This window comes from Nuphar pumila, chromosome 1 (genome assembly GCF_984573655.1).
Source record: "Nuphar pumila chromosome 1, dmNupPumi1.hap1.1, whole genome shotgun sequence".
Lineage (NCBI taxonomy): Eukaryota > Viridiplantae > Streptophyta > Magnoliopsida > Nymphaeales > Nymphaeaceae > Nuphar > Nuphar pumila.
In genome coordinates, this window is record NC_143249.1 from 82,615,746 (window position 1) to 82,642,166 (window position 26,421).

The window sequence follows — 26,421 nt, forward strand, 5'->3', positions numbered from 1 at the left end:
TGAATCTGGCGGGTGTTGCTCCCGTTGTTGTTGTTACGCTGCTTCTTTGACTGAGGATGGAACTTCCTTCCACCCTGGTTCTTCTAAAAATGCCTCTTCCTTGGCCAACTCTTTTGGCCAGGATTCTGCTGCTGCTGACGTGGTGCGAGAGTCTTCTGCGATTCGGTCCAATCATGCTCAAGAAAGGTGGCCGTCTCTAAAGCCTCATCGACCGTCGTAGGTGCACATGTGTACACCTTCGTCCGTAAGACTTGCTTCAGACCTCGAGCAAATTTAAGAGCTCGCTCCTTTTCTGTCGTGTACAAGTGCAGACAAAACCTCTCCAGGCTGCAAAAATGTGTGACGTATTCAGAGAGAGAAGAACTACCCTGCTGGAGGTCAAGAAACTCCTGCATTTTCCGGCTCCTCTTGTGAGATGGAAAGTAAGCTGCGTAGAACACCTCTACGAACTGGTCCCACTCTACAGGCTGGTTGTCGAATTTTATCTCCCAGGTGGTCGCCCACCACCTTTCCGCGTCCTTCTTGAGACGATATGTCCCAAAATCTACTTTCTGATCGTCACCCACTTGTAATACATAGAAGATGCGCTCTATTTCTCTGATCCAATCTTCGGCTGCTTCCGGCGATGACTTCCCATCAAACGTGGGAGGGTTCAAGCTCATAAATTGCTTGTATGGGACTGCTGCAACAGGAACCTGGGTAGGTGCTCCCTATCCCTGGGCGGCCTGCTGGAGGTGCCCGCCCATGTTCCTCATGGTCTCCACTTGTCGTCCTACAACCTCTGTAAGGTTGTTCAGAGTCTCCATAAGGTCATCACACCTGGTGCGCCACACCATCTAAATACGCAAAAATCTATACGTAAGCAACCAACAAATGCACCGACATAGGAAAATTTCCATTTTATTAATAGGGAAACTGAAACATTACAGAAGTACCCTTCATCAAGATAGGGTTAAACAAGCACTGCCAACAGCTAAAGCACGACAAAAGTAAGAACGAAACACTGACTCAGTGTTTCTAACATCAAAACATCACATCACAATTTTCACGACTTGCTGGTGTAGAAGTCCCTGTAGTCCTTCTGACTACCACAGCGCCTTAGCCTAACACGTGGAGGAGAAACAACATTCCTCAGCGGCGTGTCAAAGATCTCCTGAACTTCCCTCAGAATCGGCGGCACGTACTCCGAAGAAACAGCATGGGGGTAGGACTCGAGAGAATATTGGGGAGAATCGATCGCTCCACGCCTTTCTCCGTCCTGGCTATCCACTTCCACAACCAATGGTCAAGAGACCAAAGATACATCATCGATGTCTTCCGCATTGCTTTTCCAGAGCTCATCCCTCTGTTTTGTCTGGCATTCCTCTTTGACATGCCCACGAAGACTACAGTAGGGGCACTCAGCCAACTCACGGGGACAGATCTGTCCCACGTGATCTTCCAAACACCTGGCACATGGAGGTGCCAACATATGCACATTTCATGCCAAATATTGCACAGCTCCACTCAGGGCCTCTTTGCCTCGAGTCAGGTTTTGGAGAGCCTCCAAAATCTTGGCGTAGGTCGGGTTTGTTGACATCTATCACATACACAGAACCACAAGCACAAACTATCTAAAAAAAGCATGAAATAAAGAAGCTTAACCTATACTTACATGCGATGGATGATGCACGATGAAGCTCTGACCACACACTTAAACTCTGCTCTAATACCAAACATTGTGGTGCCCCAAACCCCGACCTTGGAAACTTGGAATTTTCAGTGGAATTTTTTTTTTTTGAAAGGTTTAAGTAGAAAACCAGCGGAAAGCGGGTGTGGGAAAAACAGCAAAGCCGCAAGTCTAGGCGGCCACCACAGATAAGTGCAACAAGTGAAAACAGTGTAACCAACGGTGTGTACAAAAGTGTACTGTGAAGTAGAAAGGGGAAACACCCCCAACAGTTTAAAGAGTTTACAAAATATAAGTACAAAAGGTACAAAATCGGGAGTACATCCCAACAACAACAAAAAACCCAAAAAACCACCAGGTACAGAAACTGCAGGTCAAGTGTGTGGGTCGTCCGAGCCTCCACCGTGTATCATCGCATCCGCACTATACCTGTTCATCACCTACATCCCCATAAAATGGGGTCAGTCCTCTCGCGAGGTGGTGAAGAAACAACCACAAGCAGATATATATTATGCACACAGGAAAAGCAGGATAAGCTAACAAGTGTAAGTGCTTGTGTCAGGTAAGTGTAAAGTGACGAGTACGAGTCAACAAGCTATAGCAACAGAGGAAACAAGTAGCTAAAGCAACGAACTCAGCAACAAGTAACTAAGGAAGCAACAGTAACTGTAAAGCAAGTGCTCAAAGTAGTAACAACTGTAACAAGTACTGAGCAGCAAAGTAACCACGTAACAGTTGAAGCAAGTGAAGCAACTGGAGTAAAGTCTACAGCACAAGTGAGGTAGCAACTACAGTAAGTCAGCTGATTGGTTAGTCTTTAAGTTCTTCTGACTACTCCTTCGGGTACGCGAAGAAAACCTCGCATTCTGTGAGACATGCACCCAGCGTCTGTTATTAAATGTCTAGTGTGGTAACCGGGGAAGCTACAGACCGAGTCAACCTCATGCGAGCAGCACACAGCTAGGAGAAAACACTCGCATGGGCAAAGATTGCAATCCATACTACTGCAGTAGTGAGGCCCTAGAAAGGCAACCTCGACCTCTCTGACTCTGAGTGACTAGAGGCCAAAAGGACGCTACAACTCCTATCAAAACAAGTGTCATAGTAACAACAAGTCACTCAAGGTTGTACCATCCACCCTCTCCCAAGGTGAACCATTTTGTGAATGGGGCGAAGCAGATTTATCTTTCTTAAAGCTCATGTTCAATCATACCTCACAACGAGGAATTTGCCTCGTGGTCCCCGCGGGATATGCAAAACGAGGACTTGGCCTGCCCATTCACGTGCTCAGCCTCACGCGGCCAATGGAGCACACTGCTCGTGAAAGCAGTCACAACACCATATTATTTATTTTTGTTTAGGGTATATCACACAAGAGTCCTTACACTACACAAGGGCCATTGCCCGAGGACTCCAACTGAGCCCACAACAAGTCATACCATTATTTATACCCTATGGTGTTAAATCTTCTATCCTTTCATTTCATAAGTTAAGTGCACCTAACGCGCTTACCAATGCCTCCAACCATGTACCTCCTCAGGGTACGCACTACTCAGTAACAGTGTGAGGATGTGCAAAGTGTGTAAGGTGTGAACGTAACATGAGCTTTCTATCATTTGCACAATAACGTTATCAGAGGCATTGCATGATATTAAAATGTACTATATTGCACACTTCAGTGTTAAGATTACATTTCACAATATTCTCACATGTATGGGAAATACATTTGCATTCTCAGAGGTTTGAAATTGAATTTAACCAATCATCCCGTCTAATGGGAATAACATTGGTTTTCCCAAGGTGGATCGTCGCTCTTGTCGGAATGATGCAATTGCGACCCAAAAGATCATTACACGTGGTTCAACACACTTGTGTGTTTGTAACGAATCTTGGATATTCCGTCTTATGGGAATAACATTAGCTATTTCCACGGTATGGGGTGCCGCACCTGCGGACCCGAAGCAAGTATATTTAACTACACTTGTGATTCAACGAAGTTTCCCAAATATGTGGATTTGCAATAGCGTTCGTCTGTATTCCTTAACTAGGCATTGTACATAAATCAAGGCATAAAGATTTTCCTTACGCAACATGACACACTTACGTATCGAAGGTGATACTGAAATAACCCATCTAATGGGGATTACATTAGCATTGCCACGGTTCGGGTGCCGCGCCCGCGGACCCGAAACAAACCATTTGCCGAACCGAATGCAGGTCGACACAATGGAGTTCTACATTTGATTGGGAGCGTAACAAAAATCTGGGGAAAAACCACCTGGATGGGACACAAAAGTGTCGCAAGTCCATTCGGTCATACCGAATCTATCATTATGTGTGCTCTGATGTACATATATATATTACATGCTTCAGTTCCACTTAAAGACATGTCCTTATATGTACGTATGTAAATGCACAAGTATACATATGTATGTACATATTCGTACTAAAATATATGCACACCCATACACATGTACATACGTATATACATATACAATATATGTGTGTATATATATATATATAGATATATATAGATATATTGAACTCTTTGAAACCCAAGGCATAAATAATTATGCCAAAACCCTAACCGAAATGCACGGAGGGTGCGGGCAAGGCAAAGACTAACTCAGACCTACTATGGTTCAATTCTAAGTAAGTATGGACTGATCTTAATAGAGAAGAAGGTTAGCAACCACAACAGTGGCATCATGAGGCTACAAGTGTGCCAACTTTCCGATCCACACACTCGCTGCCCAAAATCCCAACTAATAAGATGGTCTGGTCCTACGTGCCAGACGGTCATACTAACACCAAGGGTTCTGGTCCGACTCTTAGTGCGAACCAGATTGCCGAAGGGACTGGATTAAGATGAGGTAAGCTGCCAACTAGTGCAGCTGCGACTAGACCTAAGTTTTCGGGGCACCGAGGAATCTGGACCCGATGGAAGGGACTGGTCCATAGGACCCTGCTGCCCTTACCACAAGCAGGTCTGAACCACTTGGTTCGGACCTAGACCCACAAAAGGGTCGACACACAGCCTGGGGGCCCAGCACCTTGCAGCTAGCACCCGGCTCTGCCATGAATGAGCCGCGGCTAGCAATAGGTGCTAGCAGAACTACCGAGGTGTTCAGGTCTGAGCCTTGGTTCAGACCTGCTCCCACAATGCTAAGACAAGAACTAAGGGTGCACAACACCCGTGCGGAGTGCACCCAGCTCCACCCAAGGGAAACGGCTGGACTGGGCTCACGCGCACCGCAGGTCCGGACCTAGCTATGGTGCTGGTCTGAACCCCCAGTTCAGACCGACACCTAGCCAAGTCGAACCAAACTAAAAGAGAAGGCACAAGAGTGCCTTGAACAGACTTTACACAGGAAAAAATGAAACCAAAAACTCAGGTTATAAGGGCTGGGTGTGCGGCTAACCGAAAGCGCCCAGCTCAACTCAAGTGCATTGATTGACAATGGGTCTGGTCTACTGGACCAGACCGAGCTATCCTTTTTGCGCGTGAACCAGAGCCCAAGGGCTCGGTTCAGCTGCAAAAAGGAGTGCTGGGTGCACGCCCAAGGCCGACCCAGCCTGCTCCACCACATATGTTCGATGAGCCAAAACGAAAATCGGAGAAGAAAAAAAAAGGGGGAGATGCACTGCTACCAGAGGTCTAACTTCCCATGGCCAAATGGACTGGTCACGCCGTGACCAGTGCCTACAACCATGGCTGCAACCCCAATCCCAACGTTTTGGGACTGGGTTAAGCCTAGCACCACAAGAGGAAAACACAGAAAAAAAAATAATAACACAACATAAAAAAAAATAAAATAAGTGCTGATGGCTGGAACGCACCAGCCAGCATTCCAGCAATCACAAGAGACAGTCACCCGGCCTGTGTATAGGCTGGACGAGCCCAGCTCGGTCCAGAACTGTAACGCCCCAAAATTTTAACCCAAATTTAAGAGGATTTTTTTTTTATAACAGCGGAAACAAGTAATATTATGGGGTTAAACATTCTGGAACATTACAGTGGAGAGAAAACCCAACACCTTTATTTCATTCCATTTATCAATGAAAATCATCAGAGTTAAAAACAGAAAAGGAACTCAAACTATCCCTGGAACAATAAATCCAAAAATCTCGATCCGATGCCTCATCCCTGTAAACACCCCAAATTTTCACTCACCTCCCCGACATTTCCACCAAGCATCATCATCCAGCCTTTTGAAATCGCTGGAGGGCAAAATGGTCATTTTATGAGCCCGGACCTTGCAAAAGTCTAAATTTCATTTGCAACTCTCAAAATTCCTCTATTTTTAGCTCAGATGTTCAAAATTTTGTTCCTGACAGAAGACAGGAATCTCCAAGTCTTGGTTCAAGATTATATTGCATAAGACATGACATTGCATATCATTGCATGAGCATTTCATATCACTGCACTGCACAGCATGTCATTTCGAGGTCCAAAACTCTTGATTTCAAAATTTTCAATCCAGATTAGAATTTTAACTCTTTTCAAAATGGATTTCAAAACCCTGGGTCTTCAAAATTATCAACTCTTCCCATTTTACCCCCAGGGCTCTGAATTTCAAAATATTTCCTCAGGAAAACAATCTGGATAATTTTCAATACAATTCAACTCAGATCTTGCCTTTTTGTCAAACAATTTCAAATATCTTCCTTTTACAAAATCGCCCTATAGGGGCCAACTCTTTTCAAAATTTCTGTTTTGCCAATTAGTCCAAATTTTTATGAAAATTCCAAAAAGAGGTTTTCTATCTTGTCTTTATTTCAATAAAGAAGCAATGTGGGACCCACACTGAGGTGGTGTCTCATAGGCTTTTCTTTTGAAAAATCCGAATTCTGAAAAATCCAAAAATATAGGAGCCTTGTCCCCTGGATTGGTGTCACTTGTCTTTTTCTCTCTCCTCCCATTTACCTACCAAGTGTCAGCGTGGGGTTCACCTAGAGGTGGCGCCACATGTCATTTTCTCTCTCCTTCCATCCTCCGACACGTGTCAGTGTGGGGCCACCTTAAGATGCCGCCACATGTCATTAGACATCCTCTTCATTTTATGCCACGTGTCAATGTCCACCATCTTCACCCTGTGCCATGTGTCATTCCAAAGGTCACCATGAGATGCCATGTGTCATGTGCTGCCTTGTCCAGAAAAAGTAGAGCTTGTCTCCCCTGAGGTGGCACCATTTGAATTATGTCTCCTGCAAGTGACACATGTCACTCTCTCCTTTCCTCAGGAAAAGCAAGTGACACATGTCACCTTCTGCTTTTCTCAGAAAAAGCAAATGACACATGTCATTCTCTGCTCTTCTTAGAAAAAGCAAATGACACATGTCATTCTCTGCTCTTCTCAGAAAAAGCAAATGACACATGTCATTCTCTACTCTTCTCAGAAAAAGCAAGTGACACATGTCACTCCCTGCTTTTCTCAGAAAAAGCAAGTAACACGTGTCATTCTCTGCTCTTCTTAGAAAAAGCAAGTGACACATGTCATTCTCTGCTCTTCTCAGAAAAAGCAAGTGACACATGTCACTCCCTGCTTTTCTTAGAAAAAGCAAGTGACACGTGTCATTCTCTGCTCTTCTCAGAAAAAGCAAGTGCCACATGTCATTTTCTGCCTCCTTCAGAGAAAGCTAGAATTCAAATGTTCAAACTCCAGGCTGAGGTGGCGCAAATCCTGAACTTCACCTTTTCTATTTTGTGTGAGATGGTGCCACGTGTCCCTTTCCCTCCTTTTCCTTCCTCTTGCCACATGGCATTGTAGGAGCCACCCTGAGGTGGCGCCACATGTCCATCCTTCATTCCTTCAGAGCCGACCTCCATTTGAAATTTAAATTCACCTTTTGAGGTGGCGCCATTTGAGAAGGCCTCTTTAGACAGCTGACACTTGTCTGCCACATGTCCAGACCTCCCTGCATCAGAAAAAGTAGAAAAACCCCCCTCTGAGGTGGCGCATTTTTCTTCCTCCATTCATGTTCTCCTGCCACATGGCATCGTAGGAGCCACTCTGAGGAAATGCCACATGTCAGCCTCTCCTTTCCTGCAGAAAAGTAGAATTTGAATTCCTCTGAGGTGGCACAACCTGCTTCCTCCACTCCTGTCCTTCTGACACATGTCAAGAGCCTCCAGAGGTGGCACCACATGGCATGCTCCTATTGTTTCCAGCTTTACACCTCAAATCTCCTTTTGAGGTGGCACCAATCCAGAGTCCCACTTGGCTTCAAAATTTTATTTTTATTTTATTTTTAATAAAAGTAGCCACATGAGGTGGCGCCACCTGAGGGCTCCCTGCAAAAGCCAAATTCGAATTTCAAAACCCCCAGATAGCACCCTCTGAGATGGTGCCACATGGAGGGCTCAGATTGAGCCTGTTTGAAATTCAAATTTTTCAGAAAAATCTATAAAAACAAGGCTCCATGCCCAGCCTAGAGAGAGCATCTTTGGAGACCATTTTTGTGAACTTGAAAATCCGACCTAGCCTCCCTAAAATCTGATTCTGAACTTTGGAAATCGTGCCCCCTTTGGCTCATTGGAGAAGGTGGAGTAAAGTTCATGCAGTGGCCAATTCGATTCAAGCATAGGTCGATTTTGGTGAACCATCCGAAGCCCGGAGTGAAGGACGAAGGAAGCTCGTGATAGCCACCCCTTTCAAGAGCTTCTACGCTGCGTAACGAAGCAAGGTGCACTTCTATTCCCCTTCATTTGATGCCATGATTCGATTCGGGAGTCATTTGAAGAAAGAGCTCATCCGAGAGATGGATTGAGCTATTCTCACAAAACGACATATATAAAAATGTTTAATTATGCTTCCTTGATGATTTTTAACATGCATGTAGTTAGCTAGGTTTAATTTGCATTTTATTTCATTCATTTAGCACATTTCATGAATTAATTAGGATTAATTTAGCATTTATTTCAATTCTGCTCATTTTCAGTAGGTCTCTGTTTTTGTCAGTCAGTCCACACATCATTTTATGCATTTAGTGTTTATTAAAAATCCCAAAAAAATCACGGAATGCGCCCTTAGGTGTCCCTGAAATTTTGCCAAAAATTCGGAGGTATTTGAATTTGTTTACTGCGGTAAACATTCAAAATGGCAAGTCGGGTTTTGTTACCCGGGATGCGTTTTGAAAATCATTTGCCGACTTGTAAAATCGAGATATCCCTCATGGGAGATCCGATTTTCGATCCGAAAGATGTTCTGAACTTGGGAAAATGTCTAGTTTTTAATATGATGTTCTCAGATTTTTATGAATTTTTTAATGTCTAACAAAAATCCGAGAGTTCGGGACACGTGTCAGAGCCTAATTTGGGCCTCTGAGATCTTGGATCGACTTAGGGCTATGGTTTCTCTTTGTGTGTTGCTCTAAATCCAAAACTGTAAAAAGTGAAAGTTATGTCCGAGGTGTCCTATGTTTGTATCTGAAAACCTGTAATTTTTAGAATAGTGTTGACCCCTGCTTCGGATTTTTCTTGTCAGTCCCTTGTTTTGCTACATTTGTCTGTTCTGTTGATTTAGGCAGAAATAGTTATATTTTTATCTATGTTTACGTTGATCAAATGCCAAAGTCATAAACATAAAAGTTGTTCATGTAGGTATCGTGAGTAGCTCTAATTAATTTCATAAATTTCCATGACTGTTTTATATTTTGTTTGGCATTTTACATCAGATTAGGGTGATTTTTATCTCTGTCAGAACTAAATCCCTGTTTCTGAACTCACCATGGCTCAAATCCCGAGGCTGTAAAAACAAAAAATGTTCCATTTTGGGTCTTTTAGCAGTCTGAAAAATATCAGAGGTTTCCATGTTGTAAATCTTGCATTATCATATTAGGCATTGCATTTGGTTCGGATCCATTGGCAAAATCCACCATTTTAGGACTTTCTTTGAATTTTAGCATTTAAATCATATCATTTCATGATTTTTAGCATTCTAGGCTGTTTATCAGAGTAAGTAGATGCTTTATACCGAATTTGGTGTAATTTGGAATCCATTTGAGGTTCGGATTAGCCATAATATCAAAATAGGGTCCCGCAGGACCCGGATCCAAGCGAAATTCGTTATTTTGGATAAATTGCAATATGTCAAATTCTGATTTTACAGTCTTAATGTGTTTAGAAGCATGTCATCATGTCTCTTACTGCATTTCATCATCATTTGATTCAATTTGAATTTCAAAATCTCAATTTTTACCAAAATTTCCTTCAAAAAACCCTGATTTTAAAGGTATAACTTTAATATTAGGGGTATTTTGGTCATTTTGACCCCAATTCCGAATTTCAAACTATTTTCTACTAAATTTCTTTCATTTTCATCATTTCAAATATCAAGTTAAGCATGATAATAGGGTTTATATCCAATTAAATCCAATAATTTCATAATATTATTGGAAAATCTTGGAAAAACCCACATATTTGAGCTAACCTTATTTCAAGTTTGGCAGGGACATTCAAAAGAGGGAGCTGAAGTCTGCAATTTCATTTATTTCATTTATTTAGTGATGTAATAATGTAAATTTTGGAATAAGATTTTAATTTCCTGCTTAGACTAGGATGCATATCATATAGTTTGAATTTATGCAAGATCCTGTTTCTATGCTTCATGCATTTTAATTCCAAAAGCACTATGGATGTTCACGAATGGCACGTGCACCAACTCTTAGGGAGTTGATGGACTCGGTGGGATCCATATTTACGGCCCTAGTCGGAATATGGACGAGACCCAGATCCATCATCTTTCTACTAGTCACATTGAGCCTACACTCTTAGGCTATCTTAAAATGCACATCATATTTCCAATGTTTTCAAAGTATTGTGCATTAAATCAATTAAACTCGGAACATATTCATGGCCACAGTCAGAATATGTGAAGGATTTATTTTGACTTAATACACATTTTTTCAACAAATTTCTTAGAAAATCTTTCAAAGTGCATTCATTCACTCATATCATTTGCATCATGAAATCATTGGTTTTCTCATGATTTTCCCAAGAAAGTTTCATTCTCAAGAAAATCGATTTCTCAAGAAACTCTGAGGATTTTCCAAAATCGGTTTTCCCAAGTTAAGTTTTCACAGTTTTCCATAGAAACCAGTTTCTCAGGAAACTTCTAAGTTGGATTTCCAAAATCAAAGTCTTCCCTTGATTTTCCCTGGAAAATGTTATTTTCTTAAGATTTTCAAAAGGAATTTTCCAATCTTTCTCAAGAATCAAAGATCAATTTCCAAGTATTTCAAGGGTTTTAAGGCTAAGATTCCCAGGATTTCAATTTCCCAAGTTCAGTTTTCTTCTCAAATGAGTTTTCCTATCAAGTTTTCATCATTTTCCTAAAGAAATTTTTTAAAGTTTGAGCTTTCCTGAGAAATGTTTCCCTTTTCAGATGTTCACCCTTTTCTCAAGAATCACTTCTATTTTCCCAAGATTTTCAACTATTTCTGATTTTCCCGCATCTTTATGAACTTTTTCGTGATTTCAAAAACCCTTTTCATCTGAGTTTCCTGAGAAAATGACTTTCACCTTTTCCCAAGAAATGCTTTTCAACTCCAAAAGTTTTCCTATGAATCTTCAATCATTTTTCCAAAGAAAATTTTCAGAGCTGGAGTTTTTCTGACAAGCATTTTCCCTTCAAATGTTCACACTTTTCCTAAAAATTACTTACATTTTCTCAGGACTTCCAATCATTCATGATTCTCCCAAGTCTTTATAAACTTTCTCAAGATTTCAAATCTTTTCATCAGAGTTCCCTGAGAAATCGATTTCCATCTTTTTCCCAAGAAATGCTTTTTCAACTCCAAAGGTTTTCCAAGCATACATCATGTTTTTCCTACTTCTATTTTCCAAAATCTCATAGCACATGCCTGAATTCTCTGTGCATTTAGGATAGAACATAACTTCGATGATTTAACTAAGTCAAGCACAATTTTGGTCCTTGGTTCGATTACCCCTGTTAAAGGCGGCAGGAACGGTCGAACCTCGTACCGACAGGTCAAGCCCCATCCCATGGATTTTCCCGCAATTTTCAAAACGGAGGCGAGTATTTCAAAACAATTTTTCAAAATCCGGTCAAGTTTGAAGCGCGAAAGCGTTTCCCTCTCTCTCTCTCTTCCGCAAGGAAGGGAAGACGAGGGAAAAAATTTCGCGATGATAACAGGTTTGGCGACCGTGATGGGACCTGTCCTTGTCTGATTAAAATTATGCTTAACTTAGTTCAATTATCAAAACTGTGTTCTCAAAATGTCAGCTTTTACTTTCAATATCATGTGAGCCTAGGAGCCTAGATTCTAACCTAGCTGACATTGACTGCATATAGACTAGGCATGGTTTGGTAGGACCAGATTGAGGAGATATTTTCATGCTCACATAGACTTAGGTCTAAATACAACTCTCCTCAATTTAGGATCTGAATGCAAACAATGTATGCTTCTTCAAAGATTTTCAAAATCTATCTCTCTAGGATTTAGAGCCCTCTATTTCTTGCATGTGATCATTTTTCAAAATCTCCATTACCTACTATTACCCGGTCTTCACGTTGCTGGGCTCTCTTCCAGAACCCTAGTTCGGGACAGAGCCTCACAACTGGACCAACTATTTGGGTTAACACCCCCCTACCACGTACCGCGGGCCACAGTCCAAAGTATATCGGTAGGCGCTCAAGGATGTTGGAAAACCTTACCTTAGAACCGGAGTTGAAATTATATGCCACGTACCTCGAATTTCAGTTCGGGTATATCGGTATAACTGGATTGGACAAAGATGATTTGAACCTAGAGTTAGGATTAGGGTCCTACAGCTGTTTTCAAAATGATGCATTTAGAGTCAACCTTTTAGGGAGTGCTGTATGTGCATAAATGTTTGTGCAGGATGTGATTGTTTGTATGTTACCTCTATTTCCTTACATTTTCCCAAAATATTTTTAAAATATCCATATTTCTCACATTTTCCTTTATTTCCTAAAACCTTGGATGATTTACTCAAATATCCCATTTCTTTCAAAACTCCAGGTGATTTTCCATTCTCCCTTTCTACTGGATCTCGAATTTCCAGCTGCATTTTTATCCTGCCTGCAGTTTCTCCAAATCATATGTTTTATTTCATTGCATTTTCAATCCTTTTGTCTATTTGCAAAATTCTTCACCTTATTTTCCTCGTGTATACCTTGATTATTGCGGTGGAAATTGTTTACCCACTTGCCTTCTCCTTATTCTAAATCCGTTTGCGGATTGTTTTTCCAAGAGATATCTCTTTCCTTCAAAATGGTGTTTTCCTATGGTTGACGACCTCGCCTAGGTAACAAGGCACATTTTCCGTTGTTTATTTCCCTTGCAAAAGGATGACAACACAATGATCATAATCCTTATGATGACTCAATCCCTAGTAATGGGATAATCTTTCAATGGTTTACCATATTTTCCTCAATATTTTCCTCCAAAAATCTAAAATTTTTCCTCAAAATTTGATCCTGTCTTTGCCCTGCAGAGAACCTTCTTTAAATTTTATTCCCTCTTCCCAGTTACACTGGGGCATCTTTTGAAATTTTGTTTTCAAACATTCTATATGCAGGCAGGATAAACCAACTTCTCATTTTGCATATATATGCACCCACTTGCATTAATTTTGCATTCATGTGCATTTGCATTTCATTTGCATCAATTTTGCATCCATTTTCTTCCCCTTCAGGTTAAGGGATAAACCTGAATCATTTTCCATGATTTTCCAATTTTTATTCATATCCCCGTTCAGGATAAGGGGTTAATCCTGAAAATCAGACCACATACATCTAAATATGATGGTCTTTTTCATTGCAAGTCAAATAATCCAGTCCTCGAACTGGCCATTCTCAAAACTTTCAATCCCAGTCCTCGCACTGTCGATTTTCAAAATTCAATCTTCTTATTAAAGATTTTCCTTTGAGATTCGAGCCTTGACTCAAACTTTCCTGCTTTCCTTCGAAGATTTGAGTTTTAACTCAAGTTTTCTTTCCTTCAAAATCTGAACTTTCTAGTTTCTTTTTAAGATTCAGGCCTTGACTCAAACTTTCCAGCTTTCCTTCGAAGATTTGAGTTTTAACTCAAGTTTTCTTTCCTTCAAGATCTAAACTTTCCAGTTACCTTTTGAGATTCGAGCTCTGACTCGAACTTTCCTGCTTTCCTTCGAAGATTTGAGTTTTAACTCAAGTTTTCTTTCCTTCAAAATCTGAACTTCCCAGTTTTCCTTTGAGATTCGAGCCCCGACTCGAACTTTCCAACTTTCCTCTGAATATTTGAGTTTCAACTCAAAAATCTGAATTGGCCTAGTTTTTCCTTTGAAGATTTGGGTTTCGACCCAAACTTTTATCTCCTTAGAAACCAAACTTCCTAGCTTTCCTTCGAAGGCTCAAGTTTTGACTCGAATCTTCCAACTTTCCCTGTAAAACCTGAGTTCTGATTCAAATGGTATTTCAAAACCAGCTTTTGAGTTAGGCTTACCTTCAAAATTCCAACTTCGTATTGGATTTACTTTCGAAATTGAGGGATGTGTCAATTCGGATGTCAAGTGATCTCTTTTACTAAGGATTTCAAGAACACTTTGTCAATTTGTCAATCAATTACCTATTGATTTCAAAATTTTACTGCACAAAATTTTACCTCAGTTTACCTTCAGTATTACTTCCAAAAGGGCAAAGCTTTTGTGAAGAAGGATTCAAAATCCAGATTCTTTCTATTGGCCAACCAAAAGGATGAAAGATAAATCCTCGATATGGCCAGAAAAGAAGATTCAATGTTTTTGCAAAGCCATAGATGATCAATATTGATCGCAGTCAATGGCACATCTTTAAAGGCTATTCTTGTAAAGACGAGGCAGTGGAAATATCTTGAGCGCTAGAAAAAGAGAGAATTCATCCAAGCCCTGTCTCCTCAAAATCACCTAAGCTGCAATTAAATATCCGCAAAAGGGATCTCTCACTTGTCGTCAAGATGAAGGCGAATTAAGCGAGTAGACCCCCGGGGCCAAAGAAGATTTGAAACATCTCCAAGATGACGGAGTTTGAGATGGATTCTTCTAGGGAAAGTCCAAAGCACTGTCGAGATGAAGGCAGATGCAATGAACCTCCCGACAATCCCCAAAAGATATTTAATTTCCGCTACCATCCAAAGATCTCTAACCCATGAGCCAATATCGTCCAAGAAGGATCGAAACATCTCCAAGATGAAGGAGTTTGTGACGTACCCTTCTAAAAGAGAGCAAGAGAGGAAAAAGAAAGAGAGAAAAAGTCAGAACATCTCAAAAATGAAGGAGAATGTAGCAAAAAACTCAAGAGAGCCAAAAGAGTGCAAAAAGATTATTATGAGAGAAGCTCTCAGGATATCAAACTGCCGCATTTATCAAGGATCTTCTTTAAATTTGTGAAATTCTATTATCAATATTCTTTCATCAATTTCTTTCATAATATTAAATTCTCTCTTTCCTGTTCATATCAAGGAAATTGATAACTTCTTTGAAGAAGGTCAATCGCCAGCAATTTGGATTCAAAATCGTTCTATGAAGTCAATCCTGTTTGGAGGTAATACTTTAGGTAGAAAAGAAGGAATATTTTCACAACAATGAGCATCATTTTCAATTACTTTGAATCAACAAAATTTTCAACATTTTGACAATATTTTCTAGCTATCCTGACGTTAAGTGAGAGCTTGATGTCCATATTGATGCATCTTGACCCCTTCGAGAGATTTTCCTTTGTCGTCTTTCACACTGTTGAAAGATTAGCCTTATCTTCGAAAGGATAGCCTTTATCATCTTTCGCGTTGTCGAAAGAATCGCCTTTCTCCTTTGGATTGCCTTTGTCATCTTTCACATTGTCGAAAGAATCGCCTTGCTCCTTTGGATTGCCTTTTGTCATCTTTTGCGTTGTCGAAAGAATCGCCTTATTCCTTTGGATTACCTTTGTCATCTTTCGCATTGTCGAAAGAATCGCCTTGTTCCTTTGGATTGCCTTTTGTCATCTTTCGCGTTGTCGAAAGAATCGCCTTATTCCTTTGGATTGCCTTTTGTCATCTTTCGCGTTGTCGAAAGAATCGCCTTGTTCCTTAGGATTGCCTTTATCATCTTTCGCGTTGTCGAAAGAATCGCCTTGTTCCTTAGGATTGCCTTTATCATCTTTCGCGTTGTCGAAAGAATCGCCTTGTTCCTTAGGATTGCCTTTATCATCTTTCACATTGTCGAAAGAATTGCCTTGCTCCTTTGGATTGCCTTTTGTCATCTTTCGCGTTGTCGAAAGAATCGCCTTATTCCTTTGGATTGCCTTTTGTCATCTTTCGCGTTGTCAAAAGAATCGCCTTGTTCCTTAGGATTGCCTTTATCATCTTTCGCGTTGTCGAAAGAATCGCCTTGTTCCTTAGGATCGCCTTTATCATCTTTCGCGTTGTCGAAAGAATCGCCTTGTTCCTTAGGATTGCCTTTATCATCTTTCGCGTTGTTGAAAGAATCGCCTTGTTCCGTTGGATTACCTTTGTCATCTTTCGCATTGTCGAAAGAATCGCCTTGTTCCTTTGGATTGCCTTTTGTCATCTTTCGCGTTGTCGAAAGAATCGCCTTATTCCTTTGGATTGCCTTTTTCATTTTTCGCATTGTCGAAAGAATCGCCTTGTTCCTTTGGATTTCTTTTGTCATCTTTCGCGTTGTCGAAAGAATCGCCTTGTTCCTTAGGATTGCCTTTATCATCTTTCGCGTTGTCGAAAGAATCACCCTGTTCCTTAGGATTGCCTTTATCATCTTTCGCGTTGTCGAAAGAATCGCCTTGTTCCTTAGGATTGCCTTTATCATCTTTCGCGTTGTTGAAAGAATCGCCTTATTCCTTTGGATCGCCTTTATCATCTTTCGCGTTGTCGAAAGAATCACCTTTTTCCTTTGGATTGCCTTTGTCATCTTTCGCATTGTCGAAAGAATCACCTTGTTCCTTTGGATTACCTTTGTCATCTTTCGCATTGTCGAAAGAATCGCCTTGTTCCTTTGGATTACCTTTGTCATCTTTCGCATTGTCGAAAGAATCGCCTTATGCCTTTGGATTACCTTTGTCATCTTTCGCATTGTCGAAAGAATCGCCTTAGGCCTTCGGATTACCTTTTATCATCTTTCGCGTTGTCGAAAGAATCGCCTTGTTCCTTTGGATTGCCTTTTGTCATCTTTCGCATTGTCGAAAGAATCGCCTTGTTTTTTTTGGATTGCCTTTGACATCTTTCGCGTTATCGAAAGAATCGCCTTGTTCCTTTGGATCGCCAGCGTTCATCTTTCGCATTGCCGAAAGAGTTGCCTTATTCTTCGTTGGAAAAATTGCCTTATTCATCTTTTGCGTTGTCGAAAGAGTTGCCTTACTCTTCTCTGAAAGAGTTTGCCTTGTCTGTGTTTCGCATTGCTGAAAGAGTTACCTTATTCTTGTCAAAAGATTGCCATGTCCATCTTTCGCGTTGTCGAAAGAGTCGTCATACTCCTTACCTTACTCATATTTCACAATGATGAAAAATTCACCGAATCGTCTTGATCATTTTCCAAGATTGCCTCTTACAATCTCATTTCCATCGCATCGTTCCTCTTCAAGAAAAGTTGTCGTATTCACCTTCCAATATTCCATTTTTCGCCCAATCAGGATAAGGGTATAAACCTGAGCCTCACTCAACGAGGTATTCCATTTTCCGCCCGATCAGGATAAGGGTACAAACCTGAGCCTCCATCGACGAGGTATTCCATTTTTTCGCCCGATCAGGATAAGGGTACAAACCTGAGCCTCAATCAAAGAGGTATTTCATCTTCTGCCCGATCAGGTTAAGGGTACAAACCTGAGTCTCATTTTATGAGATATTCCATTCCCCAATCAGGTTAAGGGTCAAACCTGAGCTTCGTTCCATGCGAGGTATTTTTGTCCCATCCAGGTCAAGGGCATAAACCTGAACTTTGCTCTCATAGAGCAAATCTTTCCTCTTCATTCTTTGTTCCATATCTACCATCTTCCTCGGGCTAATTTCTTCATACCCAGTCAGATCCTTCTAACTGGGGCAGTTTTTTATGTATAGCCCAAATTTGGTGTGTTTTTCTTTGCCACTAAGCTCGGCCATGAGCCGGCCTAGTAGAAAAGAGGGGCATCTGTAAACACCCCAAATTTTCACTCACCTCCCCGACATTTCCACCAAGCATCATCATCCAGCCTTTTGAAATCGCTGGAGGGCAAAATGGTCATTTTCTGAGCCCGGACCTTGCAAAAGTCTAAATTTCATCTGCAACTCTCAAAATTCCTCTATTTTTAGCTCAGATGTTCAAAATTTTGTTCCTGACAGAAGACAGGAATCTCCAAGTCTTGGTTCAAGATTATATTGCATAAGACATGACATTCATATCATTGCATGAGCATTTCATATCACTGCACTGCACAGCATGTCATTTCGAGGTCCAGAACTCTTGATTTCAAAATTTTCAATCCAGATTAGAATTTTAACTCTTTTCAAAATGGATTTCAAAACCCTGGGTCTTCAAAATTATCAACTCTTCCCATTTTACCCCCAGGGCTCTGAATTTCAAAATATTTCCTCAGGAAAACAATCTGGATAATTTTCAATACAATTCAACTCAGATCTTGCCTTTTTGTCAAACAATTTCAAATATCTTCCTTTTACAAAATCGCCCTATAGGGGCCAACTCTTTTCAAAATTTCTGTTTTGCCAATTAGTCCAAATTTTTATGAAAATTCCAAAAAGAGGTTTTCTATCTTGTCTTTATTTCAATAAGAAGCAATGTGGGACCCACACTGAGGTGGTGTCTCATAGGCTTTTCTTTTGAAAAATCCGAATTCTGAAAAATCCAAAAATATAGGAGCCTTGTCCCCTGGATTGGTGCCACTTGTCTTTTTCTCTCTCCTTCCATTTACCTACCAAGTGTCAGCGTGGGGTTCACCTAGAGGTGGCGCCACATGTCATTTTCTCTCTCCTTCCATCCTCCGACACGTGTCAGTGTGGGGCCACCTTAAGATGCCGCCACATGTCATTAGACATCCTCTTTATTTTATGCCACGTGTCAATGTCCACCATCTTCACCCTGTGCCATGTGTCATTCCAAAGGTCACCATGAGATGCCACGTGTCATGTGCTGCCTTGTCCAGAAAAAGTAGAGCTTGTCTCCCCTGAGGTGGCACCATTTGAATTATGTCTCCTGCAAGTGATACATGTCACTCTCTCCTTTCCTCAAGAAAAGCAAGTGACACATGTCACCTTCTGCTTTTCTCAGAAAAAGCAAATGACACATGTCATTCTCTGCTCTTCTTAGAAAAAGCAAATGACACATGTCATTCTCTGCTCTTCTCAGAAAAAGCAAATGACACATGTCATTCTCTGCTCTTCTCAGAAAAAGCAAGTGACACATGTCACTCCCTGCTTTTCTCAGAAAAAGCAAGTGACACGTGTCATTCTTTGCTCTTCTTAGAAAAAGCAAGTGACACATGTCATTCTCTGCTCTTCTCAGAAAAAGCAAGTGACACATGTCACTCCCTGCTTTTCTTAGAAAAAGCAAGTGACACGTGTCATTCTCTGCTCTTCTCAGAAAAAGCAAGTGCCACATGTCATTTTCTGCCTCCTTCAGAGAAAGCTAGAATTCAAATGTTCAAACTCCAGGCTGAGGTGGCGCAAATCCTGAACTTCACCTTTAATATTTTGTGTGAGATGGTGCCACGTGTCCCTTTCCCTCCTTTTCCTCCCTCTTTCCACATGGCATTGTAGGAGCCACCCTGAGGTGGCGCCACATGTCCATCCTTCATTCCTCCAGAGCCGACCTCCATTTGAAATTCAAATTCACCTTTTGAGGTGGTGCCATTTGAGAAGGCCTCTTTAGACAGCTGACACTTGTCTGCCACATGTCCAGACCTCCCTGCATCAGAAAAAGTAGAAAAACCCCCCTCTGAGGTGGCGCATTTTGCTTCCTCCATTCATGTTCTCCTGCCACATGGCATCGTAGGAGCCACTCTGAGGAAATGCCACATGTCAGCCTCTCCTTTCCTGCAGAAAAGTAGAATTTGAATTCCTCTGAGGTGGCACAACCTGCTTCCTCCACTCCTGTCCTTCTGACACATGTCAAGAGCCTCCAGAGGTGGCACCACATGGCATGCTCCTATTGTTTCCAGCTTTACACCTCAAATCTCCTTTTGAGGTGGCACCAATCCAGAGTCCCACTTGGCTTCAAAATTTTATTTTTATTTTATTTTTAATAAAAGTAGCCACATGAGGTGGCGCCACCTGAGGGCTCCCTGCAAAAGCCAAATTCGAATTTCAAAACCACCAGATAGCACCCTCTGAGATGGCGCCACATGGAGGGCTCAGATTGAGCCTGTTTGAAATTCAAATTTTTCAGAAAAATCTATAAAAACAAGGCTCCATGCCCAGCCTAGAGAGAGCATCTTTGGAGACCATTTTTGTGAACTTGAAAATCCGACCTAGCCTCCCTAAAATCTGATTCTGAACTTTGGAAATCGTGCCCCCTTTGGCTCATTGGAGAAGGTGGAGTAAAGTTCGTGCAGTGGCCAATTCGATTCAAGCATAGGTCGATTTTGGTGAACCATCCGAAGCCCGGAGTGAAGGACGAAGGAAGCTCGTGATAGCCACCCCTTTCAAGAGCTTCTACGCTGCGTAACGAAGTAAGGTGCACTTCTTTTCTCCTTGATTTAATGCCATGATTCGATTCGGGAGTCGTTTGAAGAAAGAGCTCATCCGAGAGATGGATTGAGCTATTCTCACAAAACGACATATATAAAAATGTTTAATTATGCTTCCTTGATAATTTTTAACATGCGTGTAGTTAGCTAGGTTTAATTTGCATTTTATTTCATTCATTTAGCACATTTCATGAATTAATTAGGATTAATTTAGCATTTATTTCAATTCTGCTCATTTTCAGTAGGTCTCTGTTTTTGTCAGTCAGTCCACACGTCATTTCATGCATTTAGTTTTTATTAAAAATCCCAAAAAAATCACGGAATGCGCCCTTAGGTGTTCCTGAAATTTTGCCAAAAATTCGGAGGTATTTGAATTTGTTTACTGTGGTAAACATTCAAAATAGCAAGTCGGGTTTTGTTACCCGGGATGCGTTTTGAAAATCATTTTCCAACTTGTAAAATCGAGATATCCCTCATGGGAGATCCAATTTTCGATCTGAAAGATGTTCTGAACTTGGGCGAATGTCTAGTTTTTAATGTGATTTGCTCAGAATTTTATGAATTTTTTTATGTCTAAAAAAAATCCGAGAGTTCAGGACACGTGTCAGAGCTTAATTTGGGCCTCTGAGATCTTGGATCGACTTAGGGCTATGGTTTCTCTTTGTGTGTTGCTCCAAATCCTAAACTGTAAAAAATGAAAGTTATTTCCGAGGTGTCTGTTTGAATCTGAAAGCCTGTAATTTTTAGAACAGTGTTAACCCCTGCTTCGGATTTTTATTGTAAGTCCTCTGTTTTGCTACATTTGTCTGTTCTGTTGATTTAGGCAGAATTAGTTATATTTTTATCTGTGTTTCCGTTGATCAAATGCCGAAGTCATAAACATGAAAGTTGTTCATGTAGGTGTCTTTAGTAGTTCTGATTAATTTCATAAATTTCCATGGCTGTTTTATATTTTTTTTGGCATTTTACATCAGATTAGGGTGATTTTTATCTCTGTCAAAACTAAATCCCTGTTTCTGAACTCACCATGGCTCAAATCCCGAGGCTGTAAAAACAAAAAATGTTCCATTTTGGGTCTTTTAGCAGTCTGCAAAATATCAGAGGTTTCCATGGTGTAAATTTTGCATTATCATATTAGGCATTGCATTTGGTTCGGATCCATTGGCAAAATCCACCATTTTAGGACTTTCTTTGAATTTTAGCATTTAAATCATATCATTTCGTGATTTTTAGCATTCTAGGCTGTTTATCAGAGTAAGTAGATGCTTCATACCGAATTTGGTGTACATTGGAATCCATTTGAGGTTCGGATTAGCCATAATATCAAAATAGGGTCCCATAGGACCCAGATCCAAGCGAAAAACAAGCGAAATTCGTTATTTTGTATAAATTGCAATATGTCAAATTCTGATTTTACAGTCTTAATGTGTTTAGAAGCATGTCATCATGTCTCTTACTGCATTTCATCATCATTTGATTCAATTTGAATTTCAAAATCTCAATTTTTACCAAAATTTCCTTCAAAAAACCCTGATTTTAAAGGTATAACTTTAATATTAGGGGTATTTTGGTCATTTTGACCCCAATTCCGAATTTTAAACTATTTTCTACTAAATTTGTTGCATTTTCATCATTTCAAATATCAAGGAAGCATGATAATAGGGTTTATATCCAATTAAATCCAATAATTTCATAATATTATTGGAAAATCTTGGAAAAACCCACATATTTGAGCTAACCTTATTTCAAGTTTGGCAGGGACATTCAAAAGAGGGAGCTGAAGTCTGCAATTTCATTTATTTCATTTATTTAGTGATGTAATAATGTAAATTTTGGAATAAGATTTTAATTTCCTGCTTAGACTAGGATGCATATCATATAGTTTGAATTTATGCAAGATCCTGTTTCTATGCTTCATGCATTTTAATTCCAAAAGCACTATGGATGTTCACGAATGGCACGTGCACCAACTCTTAGGGAGTTGATGGACTCGGTGGGATCCATATTTACGGCCCTAGTCGGAATATGGACGAGACCCAGATCCATCATCTTTCTACTAGTCACATTGAGCCTACACTCTTAGGCTATCTTAAAATGCATATCATATTTCCAATGTTTTCAAAGTATTGTGCATTAAATCAATTAAACTCGGAACATATTCATGGCCACAGTCAGAATATGTGAAGGATTTATTTTGACTTAATACACATTTTTCCAACAAATTTCTTAGAAAATCTTTCAAAGTGCATTCATTCACTCATATCATTTGCATCATGAAATCATTGGTTTTCTCATGATTTTCCCAAGAAAGTTTCATTCTCAAGAAAATCGATTTCTCAAGAAACTCTGAGGATTTTCCAAAATCGGTTTTCCCAAGTTAAGTTTTCACAGTTTTCCATGGAAACCAGTTTCTCAGGAAACTTCTAAGTTGGATTTCCAAAATCAAAGTCTTCCCTTGATTTTCCCTGGAAAATGTTATTTTCTTAAGATTTTCAAAAGGAATTTTCCAATCTTTCTCAAGAATCAAAGATCAATTTCCAAGTATTTCAAGGGTTTTAAGGCTAAGATTCCCAGGATTTCAATTTCCCAAGTTCAGTTTTCTTCTCAAATGAGTTTTCCTATCAAGTTTTCATCATTTTCCTAAAGAAATTTTTTAAAGTTTGAGCTTTCCTGAGAAATGTTTCCCTTTTCAGATGTTCACCCTTTTCTCAAGAATCACTTCTATTTTCCCAAGATTTTCAACTATTTCTGATTTTCCCGCATCTTTATGAACTTTCTCGTGATTTCAAAAACCCTTTTCATCTGAGTTTCCTGAGAAATTGACTTTCACCTTTTCCCAAGAAATGCTTTTCAACTCCAAAAGTTTTCCTATGAATCTTCAATCATTTTTCCAAAGAAAATTTTCAGAGCTGGAGTTTTTCTGACAAGCATTTTCCCTTCAAATGTTCACACTTTTCCTAAAAATTACTTACATTTTCTCAGGACTTCCAATCATTCATGATTCTCCCAAGTCTTTATAAACTTTCTCAAGATTTCAAATCTTTTCATCAGAGTTCCTTGAGAAATCGATTTCCATCTTTTTCCTAAGAAATGCTTTTTCAACTCCAAAGGTTTTCCAAGCATACATCATGTTTTTCCTACTTCTATTTTCCAAAATCTCATAGCACATGCCTGAATTCTCTGTGCATTTAGGATAGAACATAACTTCGATGATTTAACTAAGTCAAGCACAATTTTGGTCCTTGGTTCGATTACCCCTGTTAAAGGCGGCAGGAACGGTCGAACCTCGTACCGACAGGTCGAGCCCCATCCCATGGATTTTCCCGCAATTTTCAAAACGGAGGCGAGTATTTCAAAACAATTTTTCAAAATCCGGTCAAGTTTGAAGCGCGAAAGCGTTTCCCTCTCTCTCTCTTCCGCAAGGAAGGGAAGACGAGGGAAAAATTTTCGCGACGATAACAATCCCGCAGCCACTCATAAACCCTATTCTTTACCTGAAAATTAGTAAATTAATTGGAATTAGACTACCACGTCTAAGTAGGAAAACTGTAACTCTTAATGCAGGTATATCATGAATCTAGCAGGTGATGTGAGTGTCAAAGGGATTTTCAACATATATCTAAACAAGTAAGCAAATTATGCAACAAAAATCAACAATCATAAACCTGAGCATGTAAGCATATTCCATAACAATAACTGAGCAGTTAAAGCATATTATGCAACATTAATAAGCAAGTGAGGTATGTTATGCAACAACAAATAACAATAACCTACATAACTTTCATGTAATAGTTCAATCATCTCGTATCTACACATTTCAGTATTTCACCTCATCACAAGCTCAGAACATGCTGGAAGAATGTCAATATGTCTCCCTAGTAACTCCACTCACTGTGATACCTAAAATATTCTAATTGATGTTTATCTTTTCTTATCCCGCGGGTACACACGGGCCGAGGCAACCATCACAGAAGAGGACATTCGGGGGTATATTATTCAAAGTTGTTTTATTAACCCGAACATTCTAACTGTGACTGAAATCCCAAGGGAGCGGTCAGTGACCGAGAGAAACTCCCAAAGGCCAAAACCAAAACAGGATGCATCCCTAACTTCTGCAGAAGAACAAAGAGCTACCACCTAGGACACATTGGTAGTCTGGGTCCCCCCCAACTCCGAGGACTGGGGACCAACGAGTCACTTTAGCTCGAACAAAAAAACACGTCCCTAGAGCTTTGTACCACCTACCCTCTCTAAGGTAAGCCCGAATCTGAGTGGGTTAATCTTTTCATTTAATTATATTCCCGAAATATAGGGTATTTCCCCGACTTCCTTCTACTATCATAGCAGTAGAATTCTCAACCTTAGTCATTTTACTAAGGTGTATAAACAGTCCCAACCCTTTGTCACATTGATTGCATAAACCCACGCAAAGTGCTCCGGTGCCTTTAAACCAGTCAAGCACACAAGCCCCGGTACCTTTAAACCAGTCAGGCCACAGAATTTAAATTTAAGTCTTTCCTCAGTCTTATGGTTATTACCCAGAGTGCTTCGATACCTTTAAACCGGTAAGCACCGATGCCCCGGTACCTTTAAACCAGTCGGGCACACAACACTTAAGATTAAGTTTTTCATTGATTGCATTGCCATAGCACACAAGCTAACTGTCCAAGTACTCGCATCGGGTATCCATTTAGTTATGCAGATCCAACTGATTCCTATAGGGACCATGCCATGTAATCTCAAAAGTGTTATAACTCATTTACATATATCAATTTCATATGCAGCTACATATCAACTCGACTAACAATTCAATATGCATCTAAAAAGGTACTAAGTATCAGCTTAGTAAGCAACTTCCTATGAAACAGAACATTATCATCAATTAGGCAGCTAACTAGGCAATGAGCCTCAGGTTATTATGCAATTTCATATAAAACATAATAGCCTCATAATATGCAACTGAATTAATCATGGAGAAACTATTCAAAACATGCCACAATTTGAATATTACAATTTCATAATCTGTGGTATTTAAATGGAGAAATAATCGTACAAACTCTGAGTATTAACACTTTCAGAACACGTGCCAAGTATAAAATTTTAAGAAGTCGGAATAATGACCTGTGTCATACCATATTAGGACCTGCACAATAGTTTTCATTCAGCCAACGGGGTCTACTATTCGGACCAATACTCAGATTATGTATATTGTAATCGGGTGCTTGACATCCTCTAACAGGGTCAGTCAAGACTGATTTTCAGAACTCAATTGAAAAAAAGAAATCTTAATTAAGTCATAACGCTGATACATCTATATATTATCAAGAACCACATAGGATATAAATGCAACTATTTTCTTTGCTATTACAACATCATGATATTGAGGGGATTGTGCCACCCCCTTTCCAGAACACACACCGCAACCGACATTTATTATAAATCTTACATGCACAATAAAGAACTTCTGACCTCTACATCTAAAACATCACTTCTTTACTAATGAGAAATTCAGAAATTCCATAGGAAAAACAGACACATAATAAATCAATGAGAACCAAGGATTTCCACTTAATCGAATGAGGAAGGAAACAATGCGAGGAGGCCATCCTATGAAATAATAGGTTTGCTAAAAACATTTAAAGAGACTGTATGGCCATTTAGCAACTAAGCCCAAGTTCTCACTCGTTATCCGAACATATTTGGTGCTTCATCAAATGCAGAAAAACTAAACATACCTAATGCCATTGAATACTTCATATAATACCTTGTACATGTTTTTAAATATGCAAGTTTACTGAGAGTGTGTATGTAAAAAAATGAAGACAGACTTCTCATATTGCCCATCATATATATAATCACCCATGAACAGAAATTGACATTATATTCAGTTTAAGACCGTACCACATCTTTCTGGCTACTTATAATAATGCAGTGATTGATTTTTAACAAGAGGAACAACAACGAAATGGTAGCTGCCCTGTACTCAACAGAACAATACTTCCTGGATCTTGGAGTTCAAACAGAATTCGATTAGAATTAGTGCATACAAATTTCGTTGTCATCAAACCCCATCCATACCAG